This window comes from Triturus cristatus, chromosome 12 (genome assembly GCF_964204655.1).
Source record: "Triturus cristatus chromosome 12, aTriCri1.1, whole genome shotgun sequence".
In the NCBI taxonomy this organism is placed as follows: Eukaryota; Metazoa; Chordata; class Amphibia; order Caudata; family Salamandridae; genus Triturus; species Triturus cristatus.
In genome coordinates, this window is record NC_140595.1 from 723,894,966 (window position 1) to 723,912,876 (window position 17,911).

Sequence of the window (17,911 nt, forward strand, 5' to 3'; positions counted from 1 at the left end):
TAAATTATATGTAATAAAAGGGGAGTTTAAGGCTTGGCAAGTAGGCTGGGACTCCCCTGGGAGACCCCTGAGTCTATGCCCAGAACCATAACTCTGCCAGTCGAGTACTTACCTAAAAGCCGATAACTCACTTTTCTTCCATAGGCTAACATTGAGTGGTTTCACTTGGAAATTCTTCTAAGTGGTGTGGAGTTTTGGAACTTTAAAATATTCATCTAAAATCAGCCGAACAACGAATTCTGATTTACTCACCTGTTATCAGGAGAGACCTCAGTGCTGCATCTTGGAGCTCAGTACTGACCCTGAAAAGTAATTTTAACCGTACTTACCAGTAACTCGAATTTCCTTCCATGGGATATCATTGCCTGCTTTTCGCTGAAAATTTTCTAAGTGTCGATTTTTGAAACTTACAAATATTCTTTAAAAATCGTACCAACTGTGAAAACGTAATTGTTTACCTGTTTTAGATAGATGTCCCAGTACTGAGCCTAGGAGCCCAGCACTGGATTACAAAAGTAACGAGAACGTACTTTACCCGTAACTTGAATTTTCTTCCATAGGAAACCATTGACTGTTTTTCTGTGAAATTTCTTCTAAGTGTCGATTTTGCAAACATGTAAATATTCCTTAAAAATCGCCTGTATAACTTAAACGTAGTTTCTCAACTGCTTACAGGTGGTACAGTAGTGCTGGATCTAGGATCCAACACTGACCTAGAAAAAGTAACCATAACCCCACTTACCTGCTAAGTGAATTTCCTTCCATAGGATAACATTGGTAATTTGATCAGCAAAAGTTTCTAAGTGTCAACTTTTAAAATAGCAAAATATTGCTTAAAAATCACAACAGTAAGTAAAACGAATTTACTCACTTGTTTCCAAGAACTGTCCCAGGACTGAATCTAGGATCCAGTCCTCGATTTAGAAAAGTATTCCTGAAAGTAATTAATTGCATATAACTTAAAATTCCCATTGAGCTCAATGTATTATTGTGATTCAAATTGTGTTGCCTATTGTAATAAACTGTAACTATGACCTGCAAAAGTCAATTGCCTATTGCAAAGTATTTAACTAAAGCATCTCACTCTGAGAAAGTATATTTTGATACCTATTGTTGGTTCTCAAGTAAAACAACAATATCTTTTTTATGCAAACCAATGGCCTAGTGTTCAGTTCTTGAGTGTGTGAGACCATTTGCTGACTGAGTGTGTACAACAAATGTTTTACACTGTACTCTGATACTGCCTTACTGCTCGGCAAGCTACCACTTTAGAGAGTAAGGTTATATCTAACTTTAGCCTCTGCCAAACCTCTGGGGACTGGGGACTCTGTGCACACTGTACCTATTTGGGAACAGTATATACAGAGCCACTTTCTCACAGTAGTGATAAAGTGATTAGAGTCCTACGGCCAACATAAAGATACAGCAAAACGTGAGGTGAAAAGCAAAAAGGTTGCTGGTAGGCCACCTTAAGGATGCCAGGTCTAACAAAAACTGAACTAAGGATAACATGAGTAAAACATCAGGTTTCTCTACTGCATTTGGTGAGACAAGTGGGCCTTCTTTTATCTTCCATTCAAGCAATCTTTGACAGACCCCTTTATTATAGAGCTTTTCAAGGATTAAAGATAAGGCACTTACAAAGGAGTCCCAAATACTCAGAGATGGTTCACTTCTGTAATATGGGTCGTAGACTAAAAGCAGCGCAAAAACAGAGTGCAACAGGGTCCAAAAAACTTGAGTGCCACAAGAGAGTTTGAATGCAAGCGTATCCTTTTACAGATCCAGAGATATACTCATGCAATTTTTATTTTTAGGACAGAACGTGCATGATGAAAAAAACATTGTTTTTAAAAAGCGCATTGCAGAATATTAGTACTTTGATGTGGGAAAACTTCAAAACTTTCAAACAAAATATTTGTAGGCAGCTTACAGCAAGTTGTTGTGGCCGAGTGGTTAAGGCGATGGACTAGAAATCCATTGGGGTATCCCCGCGCAGGTTCGAATCCTGCCAACAACGAGAATCTTTTTATTATCGGCTACAATTTCAGAAGTTAACCTTTAGTATTTCTTCCATTTCAGTTTTATAAATAGGTGGCTTATTTTTGTGTCACTATTGCCTCTCCACATATTTGTTATCGCTACCTCTTTCATGTCTTTGCTACACCTCATTCCTACTTTAGCACTGGTGTAAACGCTTCAAATTATTATACCGTTGCTCTCTCATTCATACCTACGCATGAACTTGAAAGTTACTTTACCAATAAAAGACGCAAAGAGAGAAATAGAACAAAAGTGCTGGCTGGATTGGCAAACACACTTCATAAAACTGCATTTTCTTTTTTATTCTCCCCCGTGTTACATGCTTAACCTCCCCATGTGTAATTTCTCTTAACCTGCTGTCCCAGGAAGAGAATTCATCTACAGGCTCTTTCTGTGTTTTTTTCCCTAGTCTGTCTTTCCCATTTCTTAGCTGTGTAACTGTTCCTTTACGCGCTCTATTTAAACGCCATCAATCTCATTTGAGCTCCTTGCTCCCGCTTCTGTTTTCTCCACCTCTCATACTGCCAGTTCTCTCTTTCTCTGTGATTGGTGGCTACTTTCCTGAGCTTCCGAAGCCACGTGGTTCCTGCCTCTTGTTGTCAGACTTGAATTGGAAAAGGAACCATATTAACAAGCCTTTACCACTCACACACGGCGGAAGTTTATACTTTAATTCAGTGAGCTAAGAAAAGCGTGTTGTGGGTCCCCTACGAGCCATGGTGCTTGCTTCATCATGATTTGGCACCAGTCATTAGCCGCAGCTCTGCTAATGAGCCACTGAGGTCAGTTTCAATATTTACTCAAAAACATAACCATGCAGCCCTCCCCTCAACTGTGTATTATCTTGCTTTTCTGCTGTTCGTGTGATTAGCTGGGAGGAGCTCACGGCGACATCCTCCCTATAAAAGTGTAGATGGATCACTCTCTAACTCTTTCTTGCTTCACATACAAATGGCTTGAAAGGTGCAGGGAAGATGCAGGTCTAATAGACAGAATAGAAGGTCTGTGCCAGGTGGGTTTCTCTGCATTGGTGTCCCATCACAGGTCCGCAAGTGTATTGTGTGATCTTTGACTCCTGGCATTTCACAAGCAGGCGGCCAGGAAACGGTTTCAGCCTATCAACCACTGAGGAGACGCAGCCTCTGAATGAGGAATGAGGAAGCAATGAATACATCCAGCCTATCACAGGAACAGCCCTGAGTGTTCCGAATTATAAATTCTCCATGTCACTGTATGTCGTTGAGCCCAAGTAGCTCGCCGTGATCGTATAGTGGTTAGTACTCTGCGTTGTGGCCGCAGCAACCTCAGTTCGAATCCGAGTCACGGCATTGTGGTTGGCAATGTCACGGCAGTTGGGTGTTAATTTTACAGAATTAGCAAATGTACCAGTGGTTTTTGTAAAATGTCTATTAAAAACAGATCCTTTCAAATATTTAAACCATCTAACAACAAATGATTTAAACTCGCATGATTATAAGCTGTAGCTATAATGTATTTACTTACATAAATTATCGTTCTTGAACCTATTGGGGGTGAAGGGAGAGCGGAGCTCACCCCCCAGGTGCAGTTGAGTGACCTGTGTTGTGGCTCTCTAGAGGGAAGGCACAAATTTTGCTGTCACCCAGCCCAATCCAGACGTGTATTGGGGCCAGGTTTCAGGCAAATATAGCAGTAAGTGCAGAGAAATGTTCACTCTCTAAAAGTGGCATTTCTAAAATAGTAAAGTTAAATCCAAACTCACCAGTAAGTAGGATTTTCAATAAATAAATAAAGCTACTCCTCTCCGATATGGAATTACCAAATAAAAAGTATAGGGGAATACACAGAGCTAACCTATGAGAGGGGTAGACCTCACAGTAGTGAAAAATGAAATAGACTGTTTGGTACTTACAGGACACGCGAACCACCAAAGTACATATCTTATTTTTTACTTACATAGCATCATGCACCTAGGACTACCTAGGGCCTACCTTAGGCGTAAATTATATGTAATAAAAGGGGAGTTTAAGGCTTGGCAAGTAGGCTGGGACTCCCCTGGGAGACCCCTGAGTCTATGCCCAGAACCATAACTCTGCCAGTCGAGTACTTACCTAAAAGCCGATAACTCACTTTTCTTCCATATGCTAACATTGAGTGGTTTCACTTGGAAATTCTTCTAAGTGGTGTGGAGTTTTGGAACTTTAAAATATTCATCTAAAATCAGCCGAACAACGAATTCTGATTTACTCACCTGTTATCAGGAGAGACCTCAGTGCTGCATCTTGGAGCTCAGTACTGACCCTGAAAAGTAATTTTAACCGTACTTACCAGTAACTCGAATTTCCTTCCATGGGATATCATTGCCTGCTTTTCGCTGAAAATTTTCTAAGTGTCGATTTTTGAAACTTACAAATATTCTTTAAAAATCGTACCAACTGTGAAAACGTAATTGTTTACCTGTTTTAGATAGATGTCCCAGTACTGAGCCTAGGAGCCCAGCACTGGATTACAAAAGTAACGAGAACGAACTTTACCCGTAACTTGAATTTTCTTCCATAGGAAACCATTGACTGTTTTTCTGTGAAATTTCTTCTAAGTGTCGATTTTGCAAACATGTAAATATTCCTTAAAAATCGCCTGTATAACTTAAACGTAGTTTCTCAACTGCTTACAGGTGGTACAGTAGTGCTGGATCTAGGATCCAACACTGACCTAGAAAAAGTAACCATAACCCCACTTACCTGCTAAGTGAATTTCCTTCCATAGGATAACATTGGTAATTTGATCAGCAAAAGTTTCTAAGTGTCAACTTTTAAAATAGCAAAATATTGCTTAAAAATCACAACAGTAACTAAAACAAATTTACTCACTTGTTTCCAAGAACTGTCCCAGGACTGAATCTAGGATCCAGTCCTGGATTTAGAAAAGTATTCCTGAAAGTAATTAATTGCATATAACTTAAAATTCCCATTGAGCTCAATGTATTATTGTGATTCAAATTGTGTTGCCTATTGTAATAAACTGTAACTATGACCTGCAAAAGTCAATTGCCTATTGCAAAGTATTTAACTAAAGCATCTCACTCTGAGAAAGTATATTTTGATACCTATTGTTCGTTCTCAAGTAAAACAACAATATCTTTTTTATGCAAACCAATGGCCTAGTGTTCAGTTCTTGAGTGTGTGAGACCATTTGCTGACTGAGTGTGTACAACAAATGTTTTACACTGTACTCTGATACTGCCTTACTGCTCGGCAAGCTACCACTTTAGAGAGTAAGGTTATATCTAACTTTAGCCTCTGCCAAACCTCTGGGGACTGGGGACTCTGTGCACACTGTACCTATTTGGGAACAGTATATACAGAGCCACTTTCTCACAGTAGTGATAAAGTGATTAGAGTCCTACGGCCAACATAAAGATACAGCAAAACGTGAGGTGAAAAGCAAAAAGGTTGCTGGTAGGCCACCTTAAGGATGCCAGGTCTAACAAAAACTGAACTAAGGATAACATGAGTAAAACATCAGGTTTCTCTACTGCATTTGGTGAGACAAGTGGGCCTTCTTTTATCTTCCATTCAAGCAATCTTTGACAGACCCCTTTATTATAGAGCTTTTCAAGGATTAAAGATAAGGCACTTACAAAGGAGTCCCAAATACTCAGAGATGGTTGACTTCTGTAATATGGGTCGTAGACTAAAAGCAGCGCAAAAACAGAGTGCAACAGGGTCCAAAAAACTTGAGTGCCACAAGAGAGTTTGAATGCAAGCGTATCCTTTTACAGATCCAGAGATATACTCATGCAATTTTTATTTTTAGGACAGAACGTGCATGATGAAAAAAACATTGTTTTTAAAAAGCGCATTGCAGAATATTAGTACTTTGATGTGGGAAAACTTCAAAACTTTCAAACAAAATATTTGTAGGCAGCTTACAGCAAGTTGTTGTGGCCGAGTGGTTAAGGCGATGGACTAGAAATCCATTGGGGTATCCCCGCGCAGGTTCGAATCCTGCCAACAACGAGAATCTTTTTATTATCGGCTACAATTTCAGAAGTTAACCTTTAGTATTTCTTCCATTTCAGTTTTATAAATAGGTGGCTTATTTTTGTGTCACTATTGCCTCTCCACATATTTGTTATCGCTACCTCTTTCATGTCTTTGCTACACCTCATTCCTACTTTAGCACTGGTGTAAACGCTTCAAATTATTATACCGTTGCTCTCTCATTCATACCTGCACATGCACTTGAAAGTTACTTTACCAATAAAAGACGCAAAGAGAGAAATAGAACAAAAGTGCTGGCTGGATTGGCAAACACACTTCATAAAACTGCATTTTCTTTTTTATTCTCCCCCGTGTTACATGCTTAACCTCCCCATGTGTAATTTCTCTTAACCTGCTGTCCCAGGAAGAGAATTCATCTACAGGCTCTTTCTGTGTTTTTTTCCCTAGTCTGTCTTTCCCATTTCTTAGCTGTGTAACTGTTCCTTTACGCGCTCTATTTAAACGCCATCAATCTCATTTGAGCTCCTTGCTCCCGCTTCTGTTTTCTCCACCTCTCATACTGCCAGTTCTCTCTTTCTCTGTGATTGGTGGCTACTTTCCTGAGCTTCCGAAGCCACGTGGTTCCTGCCTCTTGTTGTCAGACTTGAATTGGAAAAGGAACCATATTAACAAGCCTTTACCACTCACACACGGCGGAAGTTTATACTTTAATTCAGTGAGCTAAGAAAAGCGTGTTGTGGGTCCCCTACGAGCCATGGTGCTTGCTTCATCATGATTTGGCACCAGTCATTAGCCGCAGCTCTGCTAATGAGCCACTGAGGTCAGTTTCAATATTTACTCAAAAACATAACCATGCAGCCCTCCCCTCAACTGTGTATTATCTTGCTTTTCTGCTGTTCGTGTGATTAGCTGGGAGGAGCTCACGGCGACATCCTCCCTATAAAAGTGTAGATGGATCACTCTCTAACTCTTTCTTGCTTCACATACAAATGGCTTGAAAGGTGCAGGGAAGATGCAGGTCTAATAGACAGAATAGAAGGTCTGTGCCAGGTGGGTTTCTCTGCATTGGTGTCCCATCACAGGTCCGCAAGTGTATTGTGTGATCTTTGACTCCTGGCATTTCACAAGCAGGCGGCCAGGAAACGGTTTCAGCCTATCAACCACTGAGGAGACGCAGCCTCTGAATGAGGAATGAGGAAGCAATGAATACATCCAGCCTATCACAGGAACAGCCCTGAGTGTTCCGAATTATAAATTCTCCATGTCACTGTATGTGGTTGAGCCCAAGTAGCTCGCCGTGATCGTATAGTGGTTAGTACTCTGCGTTGTGGCCGCAGCAACCTCAGTTCGAATCCGAGTCACGGCATTGTGGTTGGCAATGTCACGGCAGTTGGGTGTTAATTTTACAGAATTAGCAAATGTACCAGTGGTTTTTGTAAAATGTCTATTAAAAACAGATCCTTTCAAATATTTAAACCATCTAACAACAAATGATTTAAACTCGCATGATTATAAGCTGTAGCTATAATGTATTTACTTACATAAATTATCGTTCTTGAACCTATTGGGGGTGAAGGGAGAGCGGAGCTCACCCCCCAGGTGCAGTTGAGTGACCTGTGTTGTGGCTCTCTAGAGGGAAGGCACAAATTTTGCTGTCACCCAGCCCAATCCAGACGTGTATTGGGGCCAGGTTTCAGGCAAATATAGCAGTAAGTGCAGAGAAATGTTCACTCTCTAAAAGTGGCATTTCTAAAATAGTAAAGTTAAATCCAAACTCACCAGTAAGTAGGATTTTCAATCAATAAATGAAGCTACTCCTCTCCGATATGGAATTACCAAATAAAAAGTATAGGGGAATACACAGAGCTAACCTATGAGAGGGGTAGACCTCACAGTAGTGAAAAATGAAATAGACTGTTTGGTACTTACAGGACACGCGAACCACCAAAGTACATATCTTATTTTTTACTTACATAGCATCATGCACCTAGGACTACCTAGGGCCTACCTTAGGTGTAAATTATATGTAATAAAAGGGGAGTTTAAGGCTTGGCAAGTAGGCTGGGACTCCCCTGGGAGACCCCTGAGTCTATGCCCAGAACCATAACTCTGCCAGTCGAGTACTTACCTAAAAGCCGATAACTCACTTTTCTTCCATAGGCTAACATTGAGTGGTTTCACTTGGAAATTCTTCTAAGTGGTGTGGAGTTTTGGAACTTTAAAATATTCATCTAAAATCAGCCGAACAACGAATTCTGATTTACTCACCTGTTATCAGGAGAGACCTCAGTGCTGCATCTTGGAGCTCAGTACTGACCCTGAAAAGTAATTTTAACCGTACTTACCAGTAACTCGAATTTCCTTCCATGGGATATCATTGCCTGCTTTTTGCTGAAAATTTTCTAAGTGTCGATTTTTGAAACTTACAAATATTCTTTAAAAATCGTACCAACTGTGAAAACGTAATTGTTTACCTGTTTTAGATAGATGTCCCAGTACTGAGCCTAGGAGCCCAGCACTGGATTACAAAAGTAACGAGAACGTACTTTACCCGTAACTTGAATTTTCTTCCATAGGAAACCATTGACTGTTTTTCTGTGAAATTTCTTCTAAGTGTCGATTTTGCAAACATGTAAATATTCCTTAAAAATCGCCTGTATAACTTAAACGTAGTTTCTCAACTGCTTACAGGTGGTACAGTAGTGCTGGATCTAGGATCCAACACTGACCTAGAAAAAGTAACCATAACCCCACTTACCTGCTAAGTGAATTTCCTTCCATAGGATAACATTGGTAATTTGATCAGCAAAAGTTTCTAAGTGTCAACTTTTAAAATAGCAAAATATTGCTTAAAAATCACAACAGTAACTAAAACGAATTTACTCACTTGTTTCCAAGAACTGTCCCAGGACTGAATCTAGGATCCAGTCCTGAATTTAGAAAAGTATTCCTGAAAGTAATTAATTGCATATAACTTAAAATTCCCATTGAGCTCAATGTATTATTGTGATTCAAATTGTGTTGCCTATTGTAATAAACTGTAACTATGACCTGCAAAAGTCAATTGCCTATTGCAAAGTATTTATCTAAAGCACCTCACTCTGAGAAAGTATATTTTGATACCTATTGTTGGTTCTCAAATAAAACAACAATATCTTTTTTATGCAAACCAATGGCCTAGTGTTCAGTTCTTGAGTGTGTGAGACCATTTGCTGACTGAGTGTGTACAACAAATGTTTTACACTGTACTCTGATACTGCCTTACTGCTCGGCAAGCTACCACTTTAGAGAGTAAGGTTATATCTAACTTTAGCCTCTGCCAAACCTCTGGGGACTGGGGACTCTGTGCACACTGTACCTATTTGGGAACAGTATATACAGAGCCACTTTCTCACAGTAGTGATAAAGTGATTAGAGTCCTACGGCCAACATAAAGATACAGCAAAACGTGAGGTGAAAAGCAAAAAGGTTGCTGGTAGGCCACCTTAAGGATGCCAGGTCTAACAAAAACTGAACTAAGGATAACATGAGTAAAACATCAGGTTTCTCTACTGCATTTGGTGAGACAAGTGGGCCTTCTTTTATCTTCCATTCAAGCAATCTTTGACAGACCCCTTTATTATAGAGCTTTTCAAGGATTAAAGATAAGGCACTTACAAAGGAGTCCCAAATACTCAGAGATGGTTGACTTCTGTAATATGGGTCGTCGACTAAAAGCAGCGCAAAAACAGAGTGCAACGGGGTCCAAAAAACTTGAGTGCCACAAGAGAGTTTGAATGCAAGCGTATCCTTTTACAGATCCAGAGATATACTCATGCAATTTTTATTTTTAGGACAGAACGTGCATGATGAAAAAAACATTGTTTTTAAAAAGCGCATTGCAGAATATTAGTACTTTGATGTGGGAAAACTTCAAAACTTTCAAACAAAATATTTGTATGCAGCTTACAGCAAGTTGTTGTGGCCGAGTGGGTAAGGCGATGGACTAGAAATCCATTGGGGTATCCCCGCGCAGGTTCGAATCCTGCCAACAACGAGAATCTTTTTATTATCGGCTACAATTTCAGAAGTTAACCTTTAGTATTTCTTCCATTTCAGTTTTATAAATAGGTGGCTTATTTTTGTGTCACTATTGCCTCTCCACATATTTGTTATCGCTACCTCTTTCATGTCTTTGCTACACCTCATTCCTACTTTAGCACTGGTGTAAACGCTTCAAATTATTATACCGTTGCTCTCTCATTCATACCTGCGCATGCACTTGAAAGTTACTTTACCAATAAAAGACGCAAAGAGAGAAATAGAACAAAAGTGCTGGCTGGATTGGCAAACACACTTCATAAAACTGCATTTTCTTTTTTATTCTCCCTCGTGTTACATGCTTAACCTCCCCATGTGTAATTTCTCTTAACCTGCTGTCCCAGGAAGAGAATTCATCTACAGGCTCTTTCTGTGTTTTTTTCCCTAGTCTGTCTTTCCCATTTCTTAGCTGTGTAACTGTTCCTTTATGCGCTCTATTTAAACGCCATCAATCTCATTTGAGCTCCTTGCTCCCGCTTCTGTTTTCTCCACCTCTCATACTGCCAGTTCTCTCTTTCTCTGTGATTGGTGGCTACTTTCCTGAGCTTCCGAAGCCACGTGGTTCCTGCCCCTTGTTGTCAGACTTGAATTGGAAAAGGAACCATATTAACAAGCCTTTACCACTCACACACGGTGGAAGTTTATACTTTAATTCAGTGAGCTAAGAAAAGCGTGTTGTGGGTCCCCTACGAGCCATGGTGCTTGCTCCATCATGATTTGGCACCAGTCATTAGCCGCAGCTCTGCTAATGAGCCACTGAGGTCAGTTTCAATATTTACTCAAAAACATAACCATGCAGCCCTCCCCTCAACTGTGTATTATCTTGGTTTTCTGCTGTTCGTGTGATTAGCTGGGAGGAGCTCACGGCGACATCCTCCCTATAAAAGTGTAGATGGATCACTCTCTAACTCTTTCTTGCTTCACATACAAATGGCTTGAAAGGTGCAGGGAAGATGCAGGTCTAATAGACAGAATAGAAGGTCTGTGCCAGGTGGGTTTCTCTGCATTGGTGTCCCATCACAGGTCCGCAAGTGTATTGTGTGATCTTTGACTCCTGGCATTTCACAAGCAGGCGGCCAGGAAACGGTTTCAGCCTATCAACCACTGAGGAGACGCAGCCTCTGAATGAGGAATGAGGAAGCAATGAATACATCCAGCCTATCACAGGAACAGCCCTGAGTGTTCCGAATTATAAATTCTCCATGTCACTGTATGTCGTTGAGCCCAAGTAGCTCGCCGTGATCGTATAGTGGTTAGTACTCTACGTTGTGGCCGCAGCAACCTCGGTTCGAATCCGAGTCACGGCATTGTGGTTGGCAATGTCACGGCAGTTGGGTGTTAATTTTACAGAATTAGCAAATGTACCAGTGGTTTTTGTAAAATGTCTATTAAAAACAGATCCTTTCAAATATTTAAACCATCTAACAACAAATGATTTAAACTCGCATGATTATAAGCTGTAGCTATAATGTATTTACTTACATAAATTATCGTTCTTGAACCTATTGGGGGTGAAGGGAGAGCGGAGCTCACCCCCCAGGTGCAGTTGAGTGACCTGTGTTGTGGCTCTCTAGAGGGAAGGCACAAATTTTGCTGTCACCCAGCCCAATCCAGACGTGTATTGGGGCCAGGTTTCAGGAAAATAGAGCAGTAAGTGCAGAGAAATGTTCACTCTCTAAAAGTGGCATTTCTAAAATAGTAAAGTTAAATCCAACCTCACCAGTAAGTAGGATTTTCAATAAATAAATAAAGCTACTCCTCTCCGATATGGAATTACCAAATAAAAAGTATAGGGGAATACACAGAGCTAACCTATGAGAGGGGTAGACCTCACAGTAGTGAAAAATGAAATAGACTGTTTGCTACTTACAGGACACGCGAACCACCAAAGTACATATCTTATTTTTTACTTACATAGCATCATGCACCTAGGACTACCTAGGGCCTACCTTAGGTGTAAATTATATGTAATAAAAGGGGAGTTTAAGGCTTGGCAAGTAGGCTGGGACTCCCCTGGGAGACCCCTGAGTCTATGCCCAGAACCATAACTCTGCCAGTCGAGTACTTACCTAAAAGCCGATAACTCACTTTTCTTCCATAGGCTAACATTGAGTGGTTTCACTTGGAAATTCTTCTAAGTGGTGTGGAGTTTTGGAACTTTAAAATATTCATCTAAAATCAGCCGAACAACGAATTCTGATTTACTCACCTGTTATCAGGAGAGACCTCAGTGCTGCATCTTGGAGCTCAGTACTGACCCTGAAAAGTAATTTTAACCGTACTTACCAGTAACTCGAATTTCCTTCCATGGGATATCATTGCCTGCTTTTCGCTGAAAATTTTCTAAGTGTCGATTTTTGAAACTTACAAATATTCTTTAAAAATCGTACCAACTGTGAAAACGTAATTGTTTACCTGTTTTAGATAGATGTCCCAGTACTGAGCCTAGGAGCCCAGCACTGGATTACAAAAGTAACGAGAACGTACTTTACCCGTAACTTGAATTTTCTTCCATAGGAAACCATTGACTGTTTTTCTGTGAAATTTCTTCTAAGTGTCGATTTTGCAAACATGTAAATATTCCTTAAAAATCGCCTGTATAACTTAAACGTAGTTTCTCAACTGCTTACAGGTGGTACAGTAGTGCTGGATCTAGGATCCAACACTGACCTAGAAAAAGTAACCATAACCCCACTTACCTGCTAAGTGAATTTCCTTCCATAGGATAACATTGGTAATTTGATCAGCAAAAGTTTCTAAGTGTCAACTTTTAAAATAGCAAAATATTGCTTAAAAATCACAACAGTAACTAAAACGAATTTACTCACTTGTTTCCAAGAACTGTCCCAGGACTGAATCTAGGATCCAGTCCTCGATTTAGAAAAGTATTCCTGAAAGTAATTAATTGCATATAACTTAAAATTCCCATTGAGCTCAATGTATTATTGTGATTCAAATTGTGTTGCCTATTGTAATAAACTGTAACTATGACCTGCAAAAGTCAATTGCCTATTGCAAAGTATTTAACTAAAGCATCTCACTCTGAGAAAGTATATTTTGATACCTATTGTTGGTTCTCAAGTAAAACAACAATATCTTTTTTATGCAAACCAATGGCCTAGTGTTCAGTTCTTGAGTGTGTGAGACCATTTGCTGACTGAGTGTGTACAACAAATGTTTTACACTGTACTCTGATACTGCCTTACTGCTCGGCAAGCTACCACTTTAGAGAGTAAGGTTATATCTAACTTTAGCCTCTGCCAAACCTCTGGGGACTGGGGACTCTGTGCACACTGTACCTATTTGGGAACAGTATATACAGAGCCACTTTCTCACAGTAGTGATAAAGTGATTAGAGTCCTACGGCCAACATAAAGATACAGCAAAACGTGAGGTGAAAAGCAAAAAGGTTGCTGGTAGGCCACCTTAAGGATGCCAGGTCTAACAAAAACTGAACTAAGGATAACATGAGTAAAACATCAGGTTTCTCTACTGCATTTGGTGAGACAAGTGGGCCTTCTTTTATCTTCCATTCAAGCAATCTTTGACAGACCCCTTTATTATAGAGCTTTTCAAGGATTAAAGATAAGGCACTTACAAAGGAGTCCCAAATACTCAGAGATGGTTCACTTCTGTAATATGGGTCGTAGACTAAAAGCAGCGCAAAAACAGAGTGCAACAGGGTCCAAAAAACTTGAGTGCCACAAGAGAGTTTGAATGCAAGCGTATCCTTTTACAGATCCAGAGATATACTCATGCAATTTTTATTTTTAGGACAGAACGTGCATGATGAAAAAAACATTGTTTTTAAAAAGCGCATTGCAGAATATTAGTACTTTGATGTGGGAAAACTTCAAAACTTTCAAACAAAATATTTGTAGGCAGCTTACAGCAAGTTGTTGTGGCCGAGTGGTTAAGGCGATGGACTAGAAATCCATTGGGGTATCCCCGCGCAGGTTCGAATCCTGCCAACAACGAGAATCTTTTTATTATCGGCTACAATTTCAGAAGTTAACCTTTAGTATTTCTTCCATTTCAGTTTTATAAATAGGTGGCTTATTTTTGTGTCACTATTGCCTCTCCACATATTTGTTATCGCTACCTCTTTCATGTCTTTGCTACACCTCATTCCTACTTTAGCACTGGTGTAAACGCTTCAAATTATTATACCGTTGCTCTCTCATTCATACCTACGCATGAACTTGAAAGTTACTTTACCAATAAAAGACGCAAAGAGAGAAATAGAACAAAAGTGCTGGCTGGATTGGCAAACACACTTCATAAAACTGCATTTTCTTTTTTATTCTCCCCCGTGTTACATGCTTAACCTCCCCATGTGTAATTTCTCTTAACCTGCTGTCCCAGGAAGAGAATTCATCTACAGGCTCTTTCTGTGTTTTTTTCCCTAGTCTGTCTTTCCCATTTCTTAGCTGTGTAACTGTTCCTTTACGCGCTCTATTTAAACGCCATCAATCTCATTTGAGCTCCTTGCTCCCGCTTCTGTTTTCTCCACCTCTCATACTGCCAGTTCTCTCTTTCTCTGTGATTGGTGGCTACTTTCCTGAGCTTCCGAAGCCACGTGGTTCCTGCCTCTTGTTGTCAGACTTGAATTGGAAAAGGAACCATATTAACAAGCCTTTACCACTCACACACAGCGGAAGTTTATACTTTAATTCAGTGAGCTAAGAAAAGCGTGTTGTGGGTCCCCTACGAGCCATGGTGCTTGCTTCATCATGATTTGGCACCAGTCATTAGCCGCAGCTCTGCTAATGAGCCACTGAGGTCAGTTTCAATATTTACTCAAAAACATAACCATGCAGCCCTCCCCTCAACTGTGTATTATCTTGCTTTTCTGCTGTTCGTGTGATTAGCTGGGAGGAGCTCACGGCGACATCCTCCCTATAAAAGTGTAGATGGATCACTCTCTAACTCTTTCTTGCTTCACATACAAATGGCTTGAAAGGTGCAGGGAAGATGCAGGTCTAATAGACAGAATAGAAGGTCTGTGCCAGGTGGGTTTCTCTGCATTGGTGTCCCATCACAGGTCCGCAAGTGTATTGTGTGATCTTTGACTCCTGGCATTTCACAAGCAGGCGGCCAGGAAACGGTTTCAGCCTATCAACCACTGAGGAGACGCAGCCTCTGAATGAGGAATGAGGAAGCAATGAATACATCCAGCCTATCACAGGAACAGCCCTGAGTGTTCCGAATTATAAATTCTCCATGTCACTGTATGTCGTTGAGCCCAAGTAGCTCGCCGTGATCGTATAGTGGTTAGTACTCTGCGTTGTGGCCGCAGCAACCTCAGTTCGAATCCGAGTCACGGCATTGTGGTTGGCAATGTCACGGCAGTTGGGTGTTAATTTTACAGAATTAGCAAATGTACCAGTGGTTTTTGTAAAATGTCTATTAAAAACAGATCCTTTCAAATATTTAAACCATCTAACAACAAATGATTTAAACTCGCATGATTATAAGCTGTAGCTATAATGTATTTACTTACATAAATTATCGTTCTTGAACCTATTGGGGGTGAAGGGAGAGCGGAGCTCACCCCCCAGGTGCAGTTGAGTGACCTGTGTTGTGGCTCTCTAGAGGGAAGGCACAAATTTTGCTGTCACCCAGCCCAATCCAGACGTGTATTGGGGCCAGGTTTCAGGCAAATAGAGCAGTAAGTGCAGAGAAATGTTCACTCTCTAAAAGTGGCATTTCTAAAATAGTAAAGTTAAATCCAACCTCACCAGTAAGTAGGATTTTCAATAAATAAATAAAGCTACTCCTCTCCGATATGGAATTACCAAATAAAAAGTATAGGGGAATACACAGAGCTAACCTATGAGAGGGGTAGACCTCACAGTAGTGAAAAATGAAATAGACTGTTTGGTACTTACAGGACACGCGAACCACCAAAGTACATATCTTATTTTTACTTACATAGCATCATGCACCTAGGACTACCTAGGGCCTACCTTAGGTGTAAATTATATGTAATAAAAGGGGAGTTTAAGGCTTGGCAAGTAGGCTGGGACTCCCCTGGGAGACCCCTGAGTCTATGCCCAGAACCATAACTCTGCCAGTCGAGTACTTACCTAAAAGCCGATAACTCACTTTTCTTCCATAGGCTAACATTGAGTGGTTTCACTTGGAAATTCTTCTAAGTGGTGTGGAGTTTTGGAACTTTAAAATATTCATCTAAAATCAGCCGAACAACGAATTCTGATTTACTCACCTGTTATCAGGAGAGACCTCAGTGCTGCATCTTGGAGCTCAGTACTGACCCTGAAAAGTAATTTTAACCGTACTTACCAGTAACTCGAATTTCCTTCCATGGGATATCATTGCCTGCTTTTTGCTGAAAATTTTCTAAGTGTCGATTTTTGAAACTTACAAATATTCTTTAAAAATCGTACCAACTGTGAAAACGTAATTGTTTACCTGTTTTAGATAGATGTCCCAGTACTGAGCCTAGGAGCCCAGCACTGGATTACAAAAGTAACGAGAACGTACTTTACCCGTAACTTGAATTTTCTTCCATAGGAAACCATTGACTGTTTTTCTGTGAAATTTCTTCTAAGTGTCGATTTTGCAAACATGTAAATATTCCTTAAAAATCGCCTGTATAACTTAAACGTAGTTTCTCAACTGCTTACAGGTGGTACAGTAGTGCTGGATCTAGGATCCAACACTGACCTAGAAAAAGTAACCATAACCCCACTTACCTGCTAAGTGAATTTCCTTCCATAGGATAACATTGGTAATTTGATCAGCAAAAGTTTCTAAGTGTCAACTTTTAAAATAGCAAAATATTGCTTAAAAATCACAACAGTAACTAAAACGAATTTACTCACTTGTTTCCAAGAACTGTCCCAGGACTGAATCTAGGATCCAGTCCTGGATTTAGAAAAGTATTCCTGAAAGTAATTAATTGCATATAACTTAAAATTCCCATTGAGCTCAATGTATTATTGTGATTCAAATTGTGTTGCCTATTGTAATAAACTGTAACTATGACCTGCAAAAGTCAATTGCCTATTGCAAAGTATTTAACTAAAGCACCTCACTCTGAGAAAGTATATTTTGATACCTATTGTTGGTTCTCAAATAAAACAACAATATCTTTTTTATGCAAACCAATGGCCTAGTGTTCAGTTCTTGAGTGTGTGAGACCATTTGCTGACTGAGTGTGTACAACAAATGTTTTACACTGTACTCTGATACTGCCTTACTGCTCGGCAAGCTACTACTTTAGAGAGTAAGGTTATATCTAACTTTAGCCTCTGCCAAACCTCTGGGGACTGGGGACTCTGTGCACACTGTACCTATTTGGGAACAGTATATACAGAGCCACTTTCTCACAGTAGTGATAAAGTGATTAGAGTCCTACGGCCAACATAAAGATACAGCAAAACGTGAGGTGAAAAGCAAAAAGGTTGCTGGTAGGCCACCTTAAGGATGCCAGGTCTAACAAAAACTGAACTAAGGATAACATGAGTAAAACATCAGGTTTCTCTACTGCATTTGGTGAGACAAGTGGGCCTTCTTTTATCTTCCATTCAAGCAATCTTTGACAGACCCCTTTATTATAGAGCTTTTCAAGGATTAAAGATAAGGCACTTACAAAGGAGTCCCAAATACTCAGAGATGGTTGACTTCTGTAATATGGGTCGTCGACTAAAAGCAGCGCAAAAACAGAGTGCAACGGGGTCCAAAAAACTTGAGTGCCACAAGAGAGTTTGAATGCAAGCGTATCCTTTTACAGATCCAGAGATATACTCATGCAATTTTTATTTTTAGGACAGAACGTG

General features: G+C 40.1%; 4 non-coding genes across 4 annotated transcripts; all 4 read left to right on the forward strand.

Moving 5' to 3' along the window:
• The first annotated feature begins 1,938 nt into the window (after window positions 1–1,938).
• On the forward strand, window positions 1,939–2,020 carry TRNAS-AGA (transfer RNA serine (anticodon AGA)). The gene has a single exon. It is a non-coding gene; the product is annotated as a tRNA-Ser (tRNA).
• A 3,939-nt stretch (window positions 2,021–5,959) lies between these two features.
• On the forward strand, window positions 5,960–6,041 carry TRNAS-AGA (transfer RNA serine (anticodon AGA)). The gene has a single exon. It is a non-coding gene; the product is annotated as a tRNA-Ser (tRNA).
• Window positions 6,042–9,980: 3,939 nt separating this feature from the next.
• Window positions 9,981–10,062, forward strand: TRNAS-AGA (transfer RNA serine (anticodon AGA)). Its single transcript has one exon. It is a non-coding gene; the product is annotated as a tRNA-Ser (tRNA).
• Window positions 10,063–14,001: 3,939 nt separating this feature from the next.
• Window positions 14,002–14,083, forward strand: TRNAS-AGA (transfer RNA serine (anticodon AGA)). The gene has a single exon. It is a non-coding gene; the product is annotated as a tRNA-Ser (tRNA).
• Window positions 14,084–17,911: the final 3,828 nt, after the last annotated feature.